We start from the raw sequence: 22,214 nt of genomic DNA on the forward strand, positions 1-22,214 counted from the left end.
ACAACACAAGTGGCCTTCATCAGGTGAGGGACTGGACTGTCCAGAGGACAGCGTTGGAGTGAAGACAGCCAAGCCCAGGTCGCGTCCTTTAAGCTGTGTGGGAGGAAACAAAAGACGCCTTGACAAAGGAATTAGCATAAAATGATGTACTGGACCGGCACGGTTGGGGGGGGGGGGAATTTTACATAATGTTGGTGTGAAGGGAAATAACCTGCTATTAAAGTTTGGGATACCACTACTTGAAAAAATATACTGTACCATTGAAAATTAGTATAATGTTTGGTTTGATTTAGAACATCTTTCCAATGATTGCTTAATTTGAAACCATCCTCTCGGTTGAAATTGTGTCTGTGTTTGTAAATCTGAATTGCCTCGTGGACAAATCTCTGAATAAAACCCGTGGGTTTGCAGAGAACCTTGGTATCGGAGAAAACAATATCGTGATCATCCACAGCGTTGTAAGTGATCAGCTACGGCAGAAGAATTTGTTCTGCCGTGTTTCAAATCTGATTTGTGCTCGCGAATTCGGTCAGAGACATGTCGTTTCGTCTCCCCGATATAGCAGTCACCACAGGTGCAGCTCACAGCTTAAAGGACGCGACCTGGGCTTGGCTGTATTCACTCCAACGCTGTCCTCTGGACAGTACGGTCCCTTCACCTGATGAAAGCCACTTGTGTTGTGGCCGAAACGTCGTGATTTTTGTTATTTTATTTTTACCTACGTGACTTTACCGAATAGAACCAGAATATGGATCCTTGCAGTCACGAAAGCTTCAAATCTAGAATATTGATGTAGTTTATATTTTAGTTTTTTTTAATCAGTTTACTATTTGGTATTCATTATACAGTGTAGTGCATACCCAGTTACTTTACGTTAATAGCTCAACTTATTGAAGAATATATTGAGTACATGTATTGTATTGATGTAGTTTATTCTTAGTTCTTTCACATCGGCTTATTGTACGACAGTTGGGTAGTTGCAGTTCTTTAGCGTCAATATACTAAATGCCTCTGTTGATATGTAAACTCTGACTTTAACATAGCTACTTCCGTGACCAGTTACATGCTAATCTCCCAGTTACATGCTAATTTCTGACTTTAACACTCTGCTAATCCAACACATTAACACAGCTACATCAATGATAAATTCTTCTGTTGATATGTAAACTCCTTTGTCAAGGCGCTCTGCTCCTCCCACCCAGCTTAAAAGACGCCGCCAAGCTTAGCAGTGTTCATTGAAGCGCTGTCGTCCTGACAGTTCTGTTTCTTCACCTGAAGTAGGCTACTTGTGTTGTGGCCGAAACGTCGTGAGAATTTTATTTTATTATGTTTTATTTTTATTATTTTTTTCCATTCTACGTGACTTTACCAAAAGAACCAAGAAGATGAATCCCTGCAGTCACAAAAGCTTTAAATCGAAATTTATTGATACATTGTTAAGCATTCCGAGGCTGTTGAAGTGCTGTTATTCGGTATATAGATATATGTTGCCATAGAAATTTGAAATATCAGGTGTATTTTTTAACCTGGTTTTTTTACCTGGATAGCCTAATTTGCAAGTGTGACCTGACACCAAAAAATAAAACTAATAAATTAGAGCAATGAAGCAAAGAGAAATCAGAGCAAAAACAACTTTAATGCAAGAAATGAACATTCCACAATCATTAAATTTCGATTTAAAGCTTTCGTGACTGCAGGGATTCGTATTCTTGGTTATTTCGGGAAAATTCTCACGACGAAATGTCGTGAGAATTTAAGTGAAATTTTTATTATTTTATTATTTCCCTTCTACGTGACTTTACCGAAAGAACCAAAAATATGAAACAATCATTAATTAAACAAAATAAATCACGTTACAGTTGCAACACAAGCGCCCGTCTTCAGGTGACAATCGCGATAGCCGCGATGTCTGCTGCGAGCAGCACGATGTCTGCAGCAGACACACCAATTGAAAGTTAAAATACATACATTTTAAACAGATATAGGGTGACTATCGAAGTCATACGTAAAGTGGCTAGGATATGTGCATGTTGTGTGATACACACCTCTATGTACGCACCAGTGATGTGCGGTGAGGTCAATGGCTGGGGAGGCACTGGCTAGTGTCAGAGCCAGATTCACATAGAGGGCGTGGCCTCACGGAGGGGGGCGTGGCCTCACTGAGGGGTGCGTGTTAGACACGTCCCCCTCAGTTATAGCTGCCTCCTCTGGTGCTTTTTCATTGCAATTTCATGACGAGACCAGCGAGCCTAAATATATTTATACACATACGTGAAATAAGTTACCTCGAGTATGGAAGGCGAGGACATGAAATGAAGGGGTCTACAAACATTACACACACGAACATATGCACACACAATTTGTGAAGTAGTGAATGCGAGGTGTGCAAGTCTCACACTAGCTCTTTACATCTGTGCAGTCCAGGCTGAAGCCTCTTCATTTCCTCGGTGCCAATGCCGCAGTCAAACAGGTTGAGTGTCTCCACAGGTTCCTCTCGATGCAGCAGGATCGAGGTGATGGCAGCGCAGTCTGGCAGGGACAACCTTGTGAATGACAGGTCTATCTCAGTCATGGACCGAGTGGCATCACTCATGGACTTGCGGTCGTGCAGCTCGTGCACACAGTGCAGGAGACTGATGAGCCTGTGTTTGTCAACCTTCTGATTTCCCATGCTGTGATTGAGCCACTCGATTATTTCCTTTTGAGAATCTGCAGATGGAGGATCCAAGATACCCTCAAAGAACATCCATGGAGTGCTTGATGCTAGTCCACAAAAAAACCTCTGAAACACATCAAACCTCCCATCTTTGCTGTCCTCAATAGCTTTGATTATGTCACTCACTGGCCGTGTTGAATGTGTCAAATGCATGGCTATTGCTGCAAAGAATTCCTGGATTGTTAAGTGTGAAAACGAATAACAACTCCCTTATTCTTAGTTCTTTCGGTAAAGTCACGTTGAAGGGAAACAACAAAATAATAAAACGTGACTTTACCGAAAGAACTAAGAATATGAATTACTGCAGTCACGAAAGCTTTAAATCAAAACAACTCCCTTGTTTAATGCCCTCACATGTGAACACTTTGTTGATGAATGTACTTCCTAGTTCAGAAGAACTAACAACACACTCTTCTAGATCTTTTTGGCTGAACACCTGGATGTTTTGCTGAACCCCTTTCAGAGCCATATTTGCAAGAGACAATAAAATTTCCTTGGCTCCGTGGCTGCCACGTCCATGGTGTTCTACGAGCCCAAACACGTATTGTGTGAAGAGGTCGGTCATTGATTTGAGGATAATCTCAGAATCAGACTTTTGTAAATGTTCCTTCAGTGTAATGGCTGCTATATGACAGAATGAAGGGTTCTGGGACAATGTATTCACTGTTTCATTTTCCTGCAGGAGCTTGAGTACTCTTTCTGCTAGATTCCTATCTTTGTAAAAATTGCGTAAAAATTCTATTTTATCCTCATGGGAAAACCCAGCAATTTCAACAGCTCGATCAACATTCACTCCACTCAGCTGCGCCATGGCAATAGGTCTGGTCGTTATCAAGACCGAGGCCTTGGGCAAGAGGTTTCCATTCACTAGTGCAGCAATGATGCCTTCTACTGTTGCCGTCTTACGTGGATCAGTGCAAGCATTGGCATAGTGAAGGCACTTTCCAAACTCATCCAACCCATCCATAACAAAAAGGGTTCCCTCTTGGTTTGCGTAAACCTCATCCGCTTTTTTTCCCAAACATGAGTGCAGCACAGAAAACAGCTCTGCGAGTGACACCTCTCCAACATCATTTATCTCCCTGAACGTTATGAGCACGATGTGCTCAAAGCGTCGTGCAAACACTCTCTCACCTGACAGCAGGCTGTGCACAATGAATTTGCTCAACATGGTTTTACCGCTGCCTGGAGTCCCAACTACAAAAACCAGTCGGGGGTGTGTTTCTTTTCCAATGAGATCAAAGAGATTATTGTAAGTCATCCCTTCTCTCTGTGCTCTCTTCATCAGCTCCTCGTGCTGCTTGCCTCTCGCTAGTAACTCGTGCTGCTTGGTTTCCTGCTGGTGGTAGTAGGGAACCAGAATTGGCTTCACCATCCTCTCTGACAAAAACACTGAAGGTTCTCCAGGTCGTGCGTTGCAGTCTCGTGTTAATGATGTCAGCTTCAGCAAGAATTCTCTGTAATCCTCACCAGGGTTATCTAAATTAAACAGAAATGATTTAACAAACAAATTAGTTTCATTTATACTAAAAAAACATTCCTATAGCAGAAAAATATGATTAAAATAAACTAAGTAATTAAAAAAGCGTAGCGAATTCGTTCACTATGGATAATGCAGCAACATCATGTACATCACGAATTATTGCGTGGAAGTTTTCACGATGTGTATTCTACAAATGCAAGTTTTATAAACACTGTACCTTTGTAAAATATATTTTTCATCATGACAAAAATGTTCCAACCACTTGTCTCGTTTGTTTTGCCTGTGAAAAAGAAAGTACCACCACATTTAGCATTACGATTTACATCAGCATTATCAAAAACTAATTCAATTTGGGTGTAAATTTCAATCCTGCCTCGTTCTACAATTATTGATTTGTGTTGTTTAGGATGTTGAATTTTACTTTTTATATTTCACTGGTATTGGGGCTGTGTTTCCTCTCCCATCTCAAGCTGGCCTACATCACATAGCACGGGGGCTACACTGTGGTGGAGTGCAGTACACCAGGCACGGTCCTCTGCAGGCAGAGAAGATGCAGTGATTGCACACTGGCGGAGCCAGTTGGGGGGTGTGGGGTGGCACGTGCCTCCCCAATGATCCGATCGAAATACTTAATTTCGATCGATAAATCGGCATTTTGCGACCGCCACTGTGTAGCATATTGCTATGTGCCAAAGACTCTATGAGATGATAGGACAATAGTCTGAGTCCATAATTGGCAATAAGTAACGGCAAAGCAGTTATAAGTGATTCACATAAGTGCGCACAGTTGCGTATACAATACACGACTTCCCTGAAGGCATTCACCTTCAGCGAGCGCGATGTCGATCACACACGGTTCGAATTCGACCCTCGATCCTTGGCTGCGCCATCGCCGCACAAGCGCCGAATAAAAAGCAAGGGACAAGTCCTTATTTAATAACTCCTATCATTTTTTTTTTATTGCTGGAGGAGTTACCTCCCTACCTGAAAATCCTGGCTCCGCCATTGTGCTTGCACCTCCATAATAACAGCCACATGAATCACAGAACTCATAGCATCCCACGTGATGCATCGTAGGTTCACTTGAACTTCAACTAACCTGGCTACTGCATCATCAGCAAGCACTGTGGCATCCCCTAGATTGGGGAGAGTGGAGATTTCCCTAATGACAGATTTGCTTGACATCTTTCATCACAGCTTTTCAAGGTAACATCTAACTCAATGGCTCATAACTTTGGTGTTATTTTAATCTCTCCATCATAATATACTTGGAGTCATGAGTTAGAGTGGACTTTTTACAAACCATGAGGGCTTAAATATTGACATTTTATTTAGATGAAGTTATAACCAATCCAAGCCAGGGTGTAAGAGGAAAGTAGGTTCCGTTATATGATTCAATGGCAATATCAGGCTGGGTGTCATTAGAAATAGCAGTGATAGTCGATAATAAATACGTATTTTTTTTTCTCAAAACGAGGAGATTGTACTGAGAAGAAAAGATGGCACAGGACTGCGCCATGTGGAACACCACAGAATTAGGGCTTGTGAACAGAAGACAGTGCTTGCATGGAAAAATATGAATCAATTCCAGGGGTTGAAGCAGAACCAGGAAATAAGTTTGTCAGACAACACTTGCATCGCCATGAAGATTCAAGAGGATGGAGTGGTGTCAAAAGCAGCCCAAAGGTCAAGAACTAGAAGCAGCATCCATAGGTTAACAGAAATGGTCATTTGTCCTGCATAGGGGAACAGTTTCAATGACATGGCCTTGGTGGAATCCAAATTGTACCAAGTCATGGAGACCATGGCAGCAGATGGGTTTGCTGCCATTGCCAAACATCTTGGGCTTGACACTTGAAAGAGAGCTTCATAGGTCATTACATTATTACAGCTTAAATACCATGTCTGTATGAAGAGGAGGTAGAAAATCACCATGTTTACGTCTTTTCCAAGGACAGGGAGGTGTGGGATATGACGAATTAATGAATGTTGGGGTCCAGTGTGGATGTAAGTTTTTGATATTTACACACATTTTCATTATCCATCTATCCTTTCCTCCTAATTGCTGATAAATTGTAGTTTCCCTGCTATGGAATGTAATAGAAATGTCCTCCTTCTGAGAGGAATGTTGTCATGCAAGGGTGGTGCAGTTTGCTAATATTAAATGACAATCTCAGTTCAAAGCAATTCCTTCACCTAAACTTGCCAGAGACATGTGAATGGCTATGTGAAGTTTAGCATCACTCACGAGAAGCTGCTCCAGGGATGGCTTTACCCGCAGTTCTGCTCAGATCGACACCGATCACGTTGAGCTGCTGCTCATGCTGTGAGATCCACTGATCCAAGAGAGTGATCTCGGATCTCAGTCGCACGAGCACATCTTCAAGAAATATCATGCAGACTTGTTCTCCCTTTATGAGCACCAGGTTAACCAGAGGCCGTGTTTGCACAACGGGGTCATTCTCGCTGTTAAGAGACGCGTATTCACTGTCCAGGACTATCCCTGTTTGATAGGAATGGTCAAGCACTTCTGAAGACTTCGCCTGGAGGTATTTCTGCAGATTCACTTTGTTGGTTTTAATGATCTCATATGCAGGATCTTTTGATGCCATCACAACAAATGCATCGAGTCACCTGAAGAAAATGAAAACAAACCACGTGTCACCTGTAAGCATAGTCGTGTAATTTTATCCAGGTACAGGGAAGAATAATTATAAAAAATAAAATGTTGCTACTAAAATCTGAGAGGTCTCGGTTAGGTACAATTGTGACTTTAGGTATTTGATTGTGAATACATTGACTTATTTAAATTGTAATGAAAGCTTAAAATTGTTATTGGAATATATATAAATAAATAAAAGTGCATCAAAACACTTTAGGCATCTCAAAACACTCTTCAGTGCAAGTATTTGAACATTCACATCAACACAACACTACGATAAAAAAATAGTAAAATGTGAACCTAATTCAAAACGCCACACAGTTTTAGCAGATTAAGCAGCTGCGTGACACCACGTGCTCACTGCCTCGACCATCGTGATGCCACGCAGACGGCAAATTGCGTTGTAATGTGCAATGATCGGGATAGCGTCACCTCTAGTTGAGTGACGATTAGAGGGTGGGAGCCAGGTTTGATCTTGGGTAGTCCCTATGTAGCGGGCACTCCCATGCTCTCAATGTATGGGTAGAGGGTGCTCTGAAGTTGTCTAGCAGTGGTATGACATCACATACCGCGCTCCCAGCAGCGCCTAGGGGCCGTTTGTGAGGGGGCCGGGGGAGCCGACGGAGGGAGCCGATGGAGCCAGGGGGCCGACGGGGCCGGGGGAGCCGGGGGGGGGGGCGGCGACGGAGCCGGGGGGAGGGGGGGCGACAGCGCGAGCAGAGGGAGCCGACACTGACTTTCTCATACATCATACACTGACTCACTCACACCATGCACTGACTCACTCACAAATCATGCACTGACTCACACATCATGCACTGACTCGCTCACACATCATGCACTGACTCGCTCATCATGCGCTTACTCACTCACGCATCATACACTCGCACAACCACTGACCCATTCACTCATCATACACAGGTTCACTCATCGTGTGCTGGCTCACTCGCACATCATACACTCACTCTGCCGCTGACTCGCTCACACATCATACACTGACTCACTCATCATGCGCTGACTAACACATCGTGCGCTGACTCACTCATCATATACTCACTCAACCTAATACTGACTCAATCATCATACGCTGACTCGCACATCATACGTTGACTCGCACATCATACACTCACTCACGCTGCTGCTGACTCACTCACACATCATACACTGAGAGTGTCGTGCTGCCAGCTATGGCTGCAGGTTTTGTCGTACATGTTATGTTTATCGTTTATTGTTAATTTTAAAATCACAGTTCCTATGATTACTGCTGTTACATTGTTTTTGTAGCTTTATTTTGGTCTGGTTGTGGTTTAATAGTTTTCTGCAATGTAGATTCATATTTTGTTTGTTGCGGTTGCACCCGACTTAAGAGCGGCATGGCTCACAGGGCTATACCTAATAAATTAAACTTGAATACGCTTCACAGAAATGAGTAAACATGTCCTTTTGTGGAGGTAGTGTGTTTGTGTGGGGAAGCCAAAACTTAAAGTACACACATGAGGCAGCGTCAATGTTACTGTAATGTTCATTATGTTAAATAAATCACTTATACAGGACAGCAGTGGTCCAGGTGTCTGTGCAACCACCTTCCTATGCCTTTGAATCTCCACTTGCACTGTCTCTTAGGAATCCTTCAAAATGAGCGGCACGTTACATCATCATCAGCAGCCATTGTCTCTCTACCGCTGGATGAACGCCTCCCTATATTTGTTTAACGTGAGAAATTAATGAAAAAAATTCTTAATTTAACATTTTTTATTAGTATCAATAATAACGAAGCATCTGGTCAGTGAGTATGCACCACGTGCATTTACAACAGCATGCAGAGCATGAGACTATAACGAGTTTTGTACATCATGTTTGTAAACCCAAGTAATCCATTCTTTAGTATGAGATATTTATACATTTAACTCTTTGTGCATTGAGCTGTGTGTATTGCATTGCTGCAAACTAAATATCTATACTGTACATATACAGGCCAGTCTGACTTAACCAGCGTTCTTTTTACAAGAATGTGCTATAACAAGCAATATTGATTTATCCCTGGGGTGTCACTATATACGTATGATTTTATGAGTAGTCAAAGAGTACGAGGAGATAATGTAATAGGGAGAAGGGGGTGAGGGCGTGGGCTCAGTCGCTTTTTCTCTCATACAGCACACATCTCCACAGGAAATGAAAAAAATAACACCTGGCAAATGGACATACATTGATGTTTACGCCCAAGGCGCAACAACTCTATTGGTTTCACTATCGTGCAGCTCCACGCTACACACAGCAGACGCGTGCTCCCTACAGAGGATAAACTGTCGAGCGTCTTCTATGCCTACAGCTCGAGCTTCAACACAATCATCCCCCATGTAGCTCCACAGACTGGTGGGTCAAGTGCTGTTAGTGAGCCCCTTTGAAGACCCGCACGCAAAGTGGGGTAGAAATGGCCAGCACCACACCTGGCCACGTTTGTCTCATAGGTTATACTGATTACCCATTGTACCAGGCACTCATTTAATGCAGACACAACCTAGAGGACCCAAAACCAGTGTAGATATCACGTGCTATTGATAACTGTGGCTGAGTTTGTTGTGCAGCATGGCTCGCCACAAACACACATAGGCGATGTACACAAACATACAAGATACAAATGAGAAAAATCTCCCATATCGTTTTTTACATTATTGGGATTAGTTCTGCTAGCGAGCACCTAAGAAGGCCAGTACGGCACATGAAGGGGTGGGTACATAAACACAATAACAATAAAAGCCATTCGCCACTCAAAATTGGTGACGTCAACAAAGTGTTTGTGCCAGGCTAAGTGCACATTGAGGTCATGTGGACTGTCGAAGGCTCATGGGCAGGAGGTTACAGGATAGATAAAGGTGTCATGGGTTGAGTGACAGGGATGACTGGCAGATCTAACACCTGTGCTCCCTACTGTTCCACCTTGCTGCATTTTACTCATTCTGCACTCCGCTCGTTGTTGTGAGCATCACTCCTCCGCCCTCCGTTATTGCTGGAGGCGGACATCCTTCACAAAACTTCTCCAGAGACGCTGATCTTGAAACAACTGGTCGAGCTGTTGGCAAGCCCAAACAGCTCCACCATCCTTCTGTTACACAGCAGTCAAACTCTTGCCTATAGCGATAAGCCCCTTATATCTGGCCAAACAGAAGATGTTTGGGTACACAGTGACTGGGCATTTGGGCTACATGACCCAGCCAATGCTGCCTCACCTGCCTTAGTATCTCACTGATGGGCATTTGTCCAGATCATTCAAGGATCTAAGCTGCTCACATAATCTAGTTTGTTAAGCCCACGGTGGATCGTAGACAACTTGAATATGCAAAACCAGTGTGGATGTTCCTTTAAAAGGGATCCAAATTTCTCATATGTAGAGAAGGGAGAGGATATATGTCTGAGAAGACCCAGAGCTTTACATGGAGCGACAGGCAATGCAGCATTCACAGTGTGTTACGCAGCTGAGATAATTATGTTCAACCGATTCGGAGCATGACCTCTGCTGCCAAACTGGAGGTAGTCACATGCACCCTTTCCAGGTATGCAAAATTGTTCTGCTCTGTCCAAAACTGCCCCACTGCTCATGGGGAGTGGAGGGATGGGAGAATACGATGACACAGAATACCCAGGCAGGAGCTTTGTTTTATGTGGGGCTGAACGTAAACCCCATTTCTTAGTAGTACTCTCGAAGTTCAACAAAAGCTTCTCCAGCTCATACTGGATATAATTCTTATGGTGGGGATGGTTGTAATGTGGAGGTGGGCAGTGGTAATGCACGCTCCTGTCTAATGAGGAACCAACAGTTTGGGACAATTTCAAGATTATGTAAACAACGCCGCCAAGACCAGCCCAACAACCTGTTGCAATATTGGAAATGAATGGATTAGTGATTAAACGTGGTGTTTAATTGACAAAAAAAACGTAAAAACTGCTACAAGGGCCTAAGAAGGCAATGCAAAACTCAGATCTGGCATGAACAGAGGGGGCCTGATGGAAAAGCTGCAGCAGTTGAATAATAACTCTCAGTCAAATAAAGGATGACTTTGCAAACTTCAGTCAGCTCAGGGGAGCCTACTTCAATATTTCCTGCGCAATTACAAATGCCAGTGGCAAGCTCCTCAGCAGTTGAAGGCGGAAACTAGCATGCTAGAAGTAATTATGCTCCCAAATGCAGAATCGCTCTTCGTCATATCCCTTTGAAGAGCTCATGCAAGCCACAGCAACAAAAGACCCTACACCTTCTGCATTGAGCCATTTGAGTATAAAGTGAGAGGTACCCTAAGAAAAATGAAAGAAATCACTAGTATCCAACACTTGCAATATCAGAGCAGAAATGCTGACACCCAGAGGCTCAACTATCATCACATGGGTGAGTAAGATCTTTTAACACACGTGGAGGGCAGGCTTGAAACCAGCTTTCAATGATGCAGCCTTTTTGGTTGGGCTGCAGGCAGTCTTACTCGTGCCGTGTCAGTCATAGAAGTTGTTGGACCATACTTATATTAGCCTCAAGCAAGTCTTGACGAACAAAGTGGGGTATAATCTGCTGAGTAGTGTAGTGGAGGCTGTGAAATGAGAAATAATCAATTAGAGTGCCTTTAAAAAGAGCCTCTGTCAAGGTGATGTGCACATCAGTGAGATACAATCATCATTGGGAACAAGGAGGTGTACATTCAGCCTACATTTCTAAAGAGAGAACATACAGTGATGATCACAGGAGAAATCTGTGGATGGTAAGTGACAGGCCCAAATAATTGCATCAAAAGAAAAGGGAATGAGTGACCTCCGAATGAGTAAAGGTTGATTAGAAGTTCTAACAGGAAGCCTTGGTTGCTGGGCGGAGAATGAGTGAAGGGGAGTAAAGCGAGATGGTAGGGACGATATAGGAGAACATTGGGAGGGGAATGTGATGATGGGAGAGGCAAGCAGGAGCGTGTCCATGGTGGAACTTGAAGACAGCAAAGGGGATATTGTGCTTGATGCAGAAATTAATCGGATACCAGTGGAGGGATCAAACACGATCACAGCTTTACCAATTAAAAACCAGGCAACAGAAACAAACATGAGTACAGTATTACCAAAGACAAGACTGTCACACTATATAAAGTCCCACTAATTTCATGGACCGTTATTAAACAAAGGTGTCGCTTTAATCGACATTGTGAACTCGGGATGTTACGGGACAATGAGTCCCATAGGCAACGCCACGGGCTGAAGGGCACAGTGAGGGCTATCACTCCCTCGACTGACTGTGCGCGAGTAACAGACTTCAGCCTCTATTGACGATCTCTGTGAACAGGGAGGTGGAAGCCAATAGAGTTCATGTCAACAACAAAAACCGTGACCTTTAAAGAGACAATGCTCCTGTTAAAATACGATTGACAGTACATTACCATTTTTACATGCTTCAGAGTACTATACCCATTTTAGAAGCAGCGTTGCTTTGTAGATTGATTTTGTTATTGATGGAGATAGTAAAAAAAGCATGTGGCAAGATGAGACGTTCATTCGAATCCGTGTTCTCAATGTCCTAGCCCCTTGGCATAGCCCCTAGGCTCGAGCACAAGACACTGATACTATTTTACTCAACACCCACCTCTATAACCCCCCTAATCGCTTCCCCTCAATCCCGCTATCTCCCCCTCCCCCCATCGCGATGTTATTTATCTTCCAAAAAAACTTCTTCGATAACACCGCTTTGAAATGAAATGTTTATAGTAAGAGACGATTCAGGCAATGGCCCTTTTGTCACAGCACTTCAGTCTCCTCGACTTGTGACATCGGCACCACCCATGAGGAGGCCGCATTTGTTGCACTCCAAGATGGCTTGGTGAACGCCCCTCCCCTCCACTACCCCGACTTTTCCTTGCCATTTGTCCTTGATACAGATGCTAGTAACACTGGCATTGGAGCTGTTCTGTCTCAAGTTGTCAATGGCATCGAGAGTGTTATCGCATAAGGAAGCAGAGTGCTGTCTCCGGCTGAACAGCGGTACTGTGTCACACGCTGATAACTGTTAGCTATCGTGTTTTTCTTGCAACAGTATCTTCCATATTTGTATGGGAGAGACTTTGAGGTGCGCTCGGACCACGCGGCGCTGCAGTACGCGCTGCAGGTTGACCAGCCATCTGGCGAACTTTCACGCTGGTTGGAGGTCCTCCAGGACTACTCTTTTCAGGTTACCTATCGCAAAGGCTCCCATCACACGAACGCGGACGCCCTCTCGCGATTACCCACGAACGAGAGTTGCGCAAGTTTTTCGGGCTCCGGTCGCTGTAAGCCGCGCAACGAACACTCGCCCCCTACCCTTACGGCATCGGCCGAGGTTGTAACATCTGAGGGAGCTGGGGATCCAGTGGCGCGTGATGCTGTCATTGGATTGGACCACGAAGAATGGGGGCGCCTCCAGGTTGAGGATGCTTCCCTGCTTAAATTGCGATGCCATGTCAGAGAGACTGATGGGGGCGAGGATCGATGGGGTGTCGCCTCTTTCATTCTCAGAGGTGGATTGCTCATGCATTGGGACGGAGAGATGCGATGTTCCAACATTGTTGTGCCCACCGCCCTGCGGGGTAAGGTCATTTGGGCGGTGCACGAGCGTCTGTTGCACTTGGGTGTGCATAAACTAGCATTGGCCACACGTAAGTCGGATTTCTTCTGGCCTGGCATGGCTGAGGATGCTGCTAATTTGTTGAAGGGGTGTGTGCAGTACACGCGGTAGAAGCCGCTCGTGGGAATAAATATTTTCTGGTGGGAGTCGAGTATTTCTCATGATGGCCTGTGGCCTGGCCGCTTCCCAAACAGTTGGCGGCAAAGATCACTGAGGCATTCCTCAATGGCTATGTAATTGTAGTGGCATGGTTGAACATGATCGCCACTAATCATAGCCGGCAGTACTAGCTTGTGTCAGTAGGGAGCAGAGGGGAGGCTGAACCTGCTGGATTAATGATGACGGCCCATTGGCCAAGGCAATCCCTGGGGGAGCATCGTGACCAACGGTCGGGACCCCAGATCCCGGGAAGGGGGCTGGGGAGATGATGTCATTCTCCAGATCCTCGGAGACGGTCCTAGAAGGAAGGCGTGGCCAGGGGCGGAGTGAGCCAGGAGCCTATATATAAGTCAGGTCCCTGAGCGGTCCCAGCAGTTGTTGTCCGGCCGAAGACTGAAGAGCATCCTGGAGCCCTGAAGAGTAGAGCCCAATGGGCAGAGCCGAACCCCTGGCTAGGGTCGGCTCGAGCTTGTACCAGTGAAAGCTCCAGCTGATAACCAGTGAAGACTCAAGGGAAGACTCAAGCCCCAGCAGTATAGATGTCGTGATAGCCAGTGAGAGGCAAGCTAGTCTGGAGGGACTACCTCCATAGAGTATCGGGTGAAAGGGGCCATTACCCCATTGTGTAATAACCTGTTAATGTTATAATAAATGTGTTGCCTCAGAGTAAGCTTCCTCCAGTTTATTACCCACTACATAATGGACAAGAGTGCTCCCGAACGTCTTCTGAACAATCAGGGCAAAACATTTTCTTCAAAATTATTGCAAAAGGTGTGTGTTAGTTGTGAACCAAGAAAGTACGCATGTCACCGCACAATCCGCAGATGGATGGTATGGTTGAGGTGGCTGCACAGGACTCTGACCTCCATGTTGAGTCATCAGGTCAGCGAGAACACGACCCCCTGATTCATGTTCAGTTACAAGCCGCACCCAACAAGGCTAAATCTTAAATCTCTGACTCCGTGTGCTGTACCCTTCAAAAGCTTTCCGAAGTGCGGGAGACTTCCAGGGTAAATTCTGATTCGTGCCGATTGGCCAATGAATGGCTGAGGGGCTTCCGTACTTCAAAAACATGAATGGGCACCTGGGGACAGAGCTTGGTTGCACTGTCCACAGGTACTGGTGGGTACATCGCCCAAATTGCTCAAACCCTGGAGAGGGCTGGTTGATGTGATTCGGGTAATTCGACCGCAGTGTGTCCAGATCCGCTTGGGGCGGCGGAGTTGATTTGTACACTCCTCTTGCCCTAAGCCCTTTATTGCTCCCTGTGAGTTTGTTCCATCTCCACACTGTGGGCGCCGAGGGACAGATGTGTCCGGCGAGCTGGCATGTGTGCCCATTGAGGTTCGTCCTCAGTGGAGTCGTGTGCTTCCTCCCTCAGGTGCCGCACGCCTGATGTCCCCCGAGCCGCCGCCTGCGCTGTCTTCACTTGATTCGGGAGAGGAGAACCCGTTGACCCGGCCTACTGCTCTTCGTGAGGAGCCGGATTCGACTGGACAGTTGCATATTCCCCCTGGGACCTCCAGGGAGAGTGAGCCCACCTCCACTGGAGGCCCAGCCACGAGGACTCGCTCAAAAACTCTTCGGATTTTGTGACACCCATGCACACACACTCCCACACCATCAGTTGCTTGTCACACTCAGTAGGCCATATCGGTTATTGGCTGAACCTAGCCTTTGTTGTGCTTATGGTTATTGCTACACGGTGAGGATGGGAGTTGTTGGTGATGGAGGGGATTCCGTGCATTCGCGTTTTATATTTTCTCGTGTTGTTCTGTACATTTGCAGCTAGTGTATATATTGTATAGGTGGGCTTGGTTATTTATATGCTATTTGTTATTGTTAATTATTGCGGCGCACATAGCGTTTAGTCACTTTTACTCGCTTTTTTTCACCTTATTCACTTAAGCAACCATTGGAAAGATGTTCTAAATCATACCAAACATTAAACTAATTTTCAATGGTATTTATCCAAATAGTGATATACCAAACTTTCATAGAAGCTTATTTTACTTCACACCTACATTTGTAAACTCCCCCCCCACCCCGTGCCGGTCCTCTACGTTCCAATTCACACCCCCTCCCCCCCTCCGTGCTGGTCCTCATGACAGTACGGTCCCCTTCACCTGATGAAGGCCACTTGTGTTGTGGCCGAAACGTCATGATTTTTGTTGTTTTATTTTTTACCTACGTGACTTTACCGAATAGAACCAAAGAGTATGGATCCTTGCAGTCACGAAAGCTTCAAATCTAGAACTTATTCACTTGGTTAGTTTTAAGGGGGAGTTGACAGCCAGGACGGCTGAATGCTACGAATGGGGGGGGGGGGGGTAATGTAGTGACATCGGGAATGCCACTGTGTAGTGCCGGCCTGAGAGGCACGGCGTGCGATGTAATTACATCACCGACACCCCATATATGTGGGTGTAGTACCAGCCCTAGTGGGGCTTGGTGAGCGCTGAGTCATGGCGCTGAGCATATAAACCGGGTCCCCAGAGGGACCGGGGTTCAGCTTTGCTGTTGTCTTCTGAAAGATCTACATTCAACGTCCGTGAAGAGTCACCAACACATGGGCAGGACTCAAGCTGGAGTCCTGCTCATTGTAGCTATCCCAGAGTGTTAGCGCAGATAGCCTGGTGGTCCACCACCATAGGTTATCTGGTAAAAGGGAAGTTACCCCTTCGTGTTGGTATAAATAAATTTGTTGCCTCCAAAGAGTATGTCTGCGACTCAATTGAACCGACTACACAATGGTGCAAAGGTCAGTAAAGTGACCGAGGCCACCAGGGGCTGTACCAGTATACCACATCAGATTAACAAGGGGCTCAGTGGTGGCAACAAGTTATCCCCTTCGCCTGGAATGCAGGAGATCGTGGGTTCGATTCCAACCCCAACGCCTGGATATTTGGAGTTTGCATATTCTCCCCGTGGTGGCGTGGGTTTTTCTCTGGATCCTCGAGTTTTTTTCCCTCCACATTTAGAAATATGCGTTTACAGTATTTGGCTGCTACAAATTTCCATGTGATAAGCCACTTCGTTGAGCTATGATTTGTGGCCAGGTTGCTTTTGAAAAACAGCTATATAGCTCAGTGGTCCTTACTTGGTACAATAAAATAAAAATCTGCCGATTCCTGGAGTTATACTATAGGAAGGCCTGGGTACCCAAGGGACCAGGTTACACCATTTGTCAGTTCAATGAAAAATCGACAAACAATAAATCCAACAAACACACCCAGTGCTGAAATGCACTGAAAAACAGTAAATGTACCAGAATGAAGCAGTACATATCTTGTCAAGTTGTATTTATGCAACAAAGATAACTAAAGAAAAATAACCAAATCCACAATTAGATGTGGATGTGATAATAAAGTAAAGCCCTTCTGGATAATGGGCACCCTATGCCCTGTCGGTCGTGTTGATTTTTTACCATATTTCACCACGCCGACTAGTGCGGATTGGTGAAGCGAGGGGGGCAGAACTGATTCATTTGTCACTCTCCTCTGGATTTAGTCCATGGGTGTGTAGTGATGTGCGCTAAGCACTGTGCAATTGGACGACCCCACATGCCCTGGGCACCCTTTCGCATGAGATATTCAAACTCAATCTATTTTGCAGGTGAAATATTCCTGAAATAAAAATGCAATGAAGGAAAAACAGAGAAACTGCCATGACACGGTGCACAGGTGTGAATTAATATATTATAATAATCAGTTACACGACTGACCATACAAGGCAAGCACACCATGGTGGTGCTCGCTTCATCCACCCAGCAACACACTTCAGCGCAATTGTTTCCCAGCGCCTATCTCGTGACTCGGTATGGGAATCGCTGCGGCGGTGTCCGCTCGTGCAGCTCCATGCGACCCACAGCAGACGAGCGCTCCCTATAGAGGATCCACGGTCGCGCGTCGTCTATGCCTACAGCACGAGCTCCGACACAAACATCCCCCATGGAGCTCCACAGACTGGTGGGGCAAGTGCTGTTATTGAGCTCCTATGAAGGCCGGCATAGTACACGAAATGGTAAGTGGTCAGAACCACGCCGGACCGCCTTTGTCTCCCCAATGTGTGATGTTTACACACCGCCCCAGATACTCATTTGCGTTGCACACACATTTACCTCCCTACCCCCCACCGCACACACACTCACACACTACACCGTCTTCCACACACGCACATTTAAGCACTAATCAAAAATCCCCCGTGTATCCTACACAGGTGGTTTATATTCTGGACCACACCACCCACCGTCCCCCATGCACCACGAACTCCCCACACTCACCCACGCTGTGAAGTGTCGAGTCGCCCCGCGTCTCTCGCCCCTGACGCGGCCCAGCTCCCCGTGTAGCCTCCTCTGCCGTGCTCTCAGCCTCTGGCCCTGACGCAGCAGAAAGGAGAGGGGTGGAGGGGTGACGGGAGGAGTGAAAGGAGCGTTGAGGGGAGCGTTGGGGGGGAGGATTGGTGGGAGGGGTGGGTGGGGTGGGTGGGGTGGGGTGGGATGGGTGGGGTGGATGGGGTGGGTGTGGTGGGGTGGATGGGGTGGGTGTGGTGGGGTGGGTGGGGTGGGTGGGGTGGGTGGAGCGGTGGCACCTTCAAGCACTTTGGTTCTTCATGTGTGGTGTTAGATTTGATGTTTAATTACTTTATTTTTTTTCAGATTATTTTTTATCTCTCACGGTAATAAAGTTCCTCAAGAGTGAAACGTCGCTCAGCTTTTAGCATGGGAGCTTTTGCTTATCATGCATTTTTCATGGAACGTATCTCGCTCGTTAAGCGAGACACGCCTGTTTTACATTGTACTGAGACAATGTTGGTTATTTTTATTATGAGTTACTCACCAGGTGACTTGTCATTGGTCGGTGAGCTCACTTCATGATAACCACCAATGTGCTCACCTCACGCAGCACGCAACTCGTGTGATGCACTGATTCAGTCTGCGAAACATTATATATGCCTAAAGTGAAAGTGATTATTCCTAAAATAAACCTAAAGTTATATTCTTAGTTTTTTCGGTAAAGTCACGTTGAAGAGAAACAACAAAATAAATATAAAACAATAAAAAATTCTCACGACGTTTCGACCATAACTCAAACGGTCATATTTTGTTATTTTGTTGTTTCTCTTCAACGTGACTTTACCGAAAAAACTAAGAATATGAATTACTGCAGTCACGAAAGCTTTAAATCAAAATTTAAACCTAAAGTTATTTGTTCCTAAAATAAACATTGAGGCAGTGCTTATCTCCTGCTTACAGCCCTGTTCTGGTGGTGATAATTCTACGTTCATAAGACGGGGCGAGTTTATTCTCAAGACGAGCAGTATTCATACCGTGTGGAGCTTTTTATGGCTGGGTAGACAGCGGCAGTGTAACGATCATTACTATACGTAAATTTATTTTTCTTTGGGTTTTATTATTTTTCTGACCCCGGGCTACTTGCAAATTGGGTGGTGGGTTCAATTCTGACCCCAATGCCTGGATATTTGGAGTCTGCATGTTCTCCCCGTGGTGGCGTGGGTTTTTCTCTGGATCCTCCAGTTTTTTTCCCTCCACGTTTAGAAATATGCATTTAAAGTATCTGGCTGCTACAAATTTCCACGTGATAAGCCACTTTGTTGAGTTATCATTTGTGGCCAGGTCGCTTTTGAAAAACAACTATATAGCTCAGTGGATCTTACATGGTACAATTAAATACAAATCTGTCGAGTGCTGGAGTTATATGATGGGAAGACCTGGTGACCCAAGGAGCCAGGGTAAAGCATTGGCCAGTTCAATGAAAAGGCTAATAGTTCAGTGGACTTTGCGTGGTATATAAAATATTTTTTTTAGTTTTAAATTTCGATTTAAAGCTTTCGTGACTGCAATGATTCATCTTCTTTGGTTCTTTCGGTAAAGTCATGTAGAATGAGAATAAAATAATAAATTGATAAAATAAAATAACACAATAATATTCTCACGACGTTTCGGCCACAACACAAGCGGCCTTCATCAGGTGAAGGGACGAGACAGTCTCGTCCCTTCACCTGATGAAGGCCGCTTTTTTTAGTGTTTAACCTCACGTGACAAACAGTATATCCACCCAACTCGCCCAGTGCTGAAATGCACTGAGAAAACAATAAATGTACCAGAATGAAGCAGTAAACATCTCGACAAGTCATATATAGGTGTAGTGACTGGGAAGGTCGCTGTGTGGTGCTGGGCCTGCGAGGCCATGGCGAAAAATGCACGGTCTTCGTGTACACCCCGGACATGGCGTGCAGTACCAAACCTAGTGGGGGTTTGGCAGATCGCTGGTTAGCGCGATGGCACCATGCGCTGTGTGGGCTTCCACTCGAGGGAGCGACAGAGCATCAGCTCAGTGAGGGTAACATTGGGTGATGGTACGCTGATTGACCTGTGGCCATGTAATGGGCTTTTACCGGAGGAGGGCCACAGGTGGAGGGGGCCAACGGGTGGTCACATGGTCTGGGAAGAGCTTTCGAGAGCCTTCGGGTAAGGGCGAGAAAGATCAGGAAGGTGGGCGGTACGAGAGGCGGAGCTCACCCCAGGCCAGACGAATATAAGGGGGTCCCCTGAGAGGGGCCCGGGGTTCTTCGTGTTGCAGAGGCAAGGAGTTCCACGTCAAGCTGAAGAAGCCTCCAGGCATACGGTCTGGGACCCAGCTTGGGGTCCGGACCGGGATCGCGTAACAGAGGGTGTTAACGTTGTAGTTTGGTTAGTCAGGTGGTCACCACACTATGTGTATGTTATGTTAACAGTTAATAAATGTGCTGCTCCTAAAGACAAGGTCTGCGACTCGGTTGGACTCGTTACGTATGCAACAAAGACAACTAAAGAAAACTAACCAAATCCACAATTAAACGTGGATGTGATAATAAAGTAAAGCCCTGCTGGATAATAGGCATCCCATGCCCTGTTGGTCGAGTTATTTTTTTACCATACCTCACCATGCTGCCTAGTGTGGGTTGGTGAAGCGAGGGGGGGCAGGACTTATTTATTTGTCACTCGCATCTGGATTTAGTCCATGGATGTGTAGTGATGTGCGCTAAGCACTGTGCAATTGGTCAACGCCACATTCTCTGGGTACCTTTTCGCATGAGATATTGAATCTCAATCGATTTTGCAAGTGAAATATTTTCTGAAAAAAAATGCAATGAAGGAAAAACAGAGAAACTGCCATGACACGGTGCGCGGGTGTGACTTAATATATTATAATAATCAGTCACGACTGACCATACAAGCCAAGCACACCATGGTGGTGCTCGCTTCATCCACCCAGCCACACACTTCAGCACAATTGTTTTCCAGAGCCTATCGTGTGACTCGCTATGGGAATCGCTGTGTCGGTGTCTCGCTCGTGCAGCTCCATGCTACCCATAGCAGACGCGCTCCCATGTAGCTCCAAAGACTGGTGGGCAAGTGCTGTTATTGAGCCCTTATGAAGGCCAGCATAGTACATGAAATGGTAGGTGGTCAGAACCACGCCGGACCGCCTTTGTCTCCCCAATGTGTGATGTTTACACACCGCCCCAGATACTCATTTGCATTACACACACATTGACCTCCCTACCCCCACCGCACACACACTCACTACACCATCTTACACATACACAGACATTTAAGCACCAATTAAAAAAATCTGCCATGTAGCCTACACAGGCGGTTTATATTCTGGACCACACCACCCACTGTCCCCCACGCACCACAAATTCCCCACACTCACTCACGTTGTGAAGTGTCGAGTCACCACACGTGCAGACGCGGCCCGGCTCCCCGTGTCGCCTACTCTGCTGTTCCCTCAGCCTCAGGCCCTGACGCCAGCAGTGGCATCAAGAAGTCTCCTCCAACAGCAGCAGAAAGGGGAGGGGTGGGAGAGAGGTTGGTGTGGGGAGCTGTGGCACCTGCAAGCACTGTGGTTCTTTATGTGTGGTAAGTGTTACATTTGATATCTTATCACTTGATTTCATAATTAATTTGTATCTTTCACCGTAATAAAGTTGCTCAAGATTGGAACATGTTGGGGCTGAAACGTAGCTTAGCTTTTAGCATGGGAGTCAATGGGATAACGATGATTCTAGATTTGAAGCTTTTGTGACTGCAAGGAATCATACTCTTTGGTTTTATTCGGAAAAGTCACGTAGGTAAAACAAATTAAAATAAAATAAACAATTAAAGCACGACGTTTTGGAGGCAACGCAAGCTTCCGTCTTCAGGTGGGACCAGTCACAGCCAAAATCGCTGCACCAAGTGGCGAGGCTCTGGTAACCTAGCGCTTAAATACAGGTTCAGGTGGGGGGGGGGGGGGTGTGGGAGGGGCCATGTAGAGGGACTTTAGTGGGGTGCGGAGCTGAGTTAATCCGTCTTTTGTTGTGTAGAGGGTGCGGGGGATGGGTCACTGTGTGTGTGCAATATAAACGGAAAGAGGCTCTGCCAGGCTGTGCTGTAAGGGGAGGAGGTAGAAAAAAGGAAAATCGAAAAGTTCGGAAATAATGGTTAGTATACCACTGCTTGAAATTGCTGTTAGAAATAAGTTAGCGTTTGGTATGATTTAAAACGTCTCTTCAGTGGTTGCTT

General features: G+C 45.7%; 2 long non-coding RNA genes across 2 annotated transcripts in view; one reads left to right on the forward strand and one right to left on the reverse strand.

Moving 5' to 3' along the window:
* The window catches only part of LOC142908446 (uncharacterized), a 313,842-nt gene that overhangs the window by 194,458 nt on the left and 97,170 nt on the right, over positions 1 to 22,214 (forward strand). The gene's annotated exons all lie outside the window — the stretch shown is intronic.
* Positions 1,618 to 18,067, reverse strand: LOC116957735 (uncharacterized). Its single transcript, XR_012931770.1, has 4 exons — positions 17,925 to 18,067; positions 6,448 to 6,833; positions 4,417 to 4,479; positions 1,618 to 4,195 (listed from the first exon to the last, which is right to left on the reverse strand). It is a non-coding gene; the product is annotated as an uncharacterized LOC116957735 (long non-coding RNA).

The sequence above is a fragment of the Petromyzon marinus genome, assembly GCF_048934315.1.
Source record: "Petromyzon marinus isolate PM22_M1 ecotype Great Lakes invasive population chromosome 84 unlocalized genomic scaffold, UKy_Petmar_22M1.pri1.0 chr84_unloc.3, whole genome shotgun sequence".
Classification (NCBI taxonomy): Eukaryota; Metazoa; Chordata; class Hyperoartia; order Petromyzontiformes; family Petromyzontidae; genus Petromyzon; species Petromyzon marinus.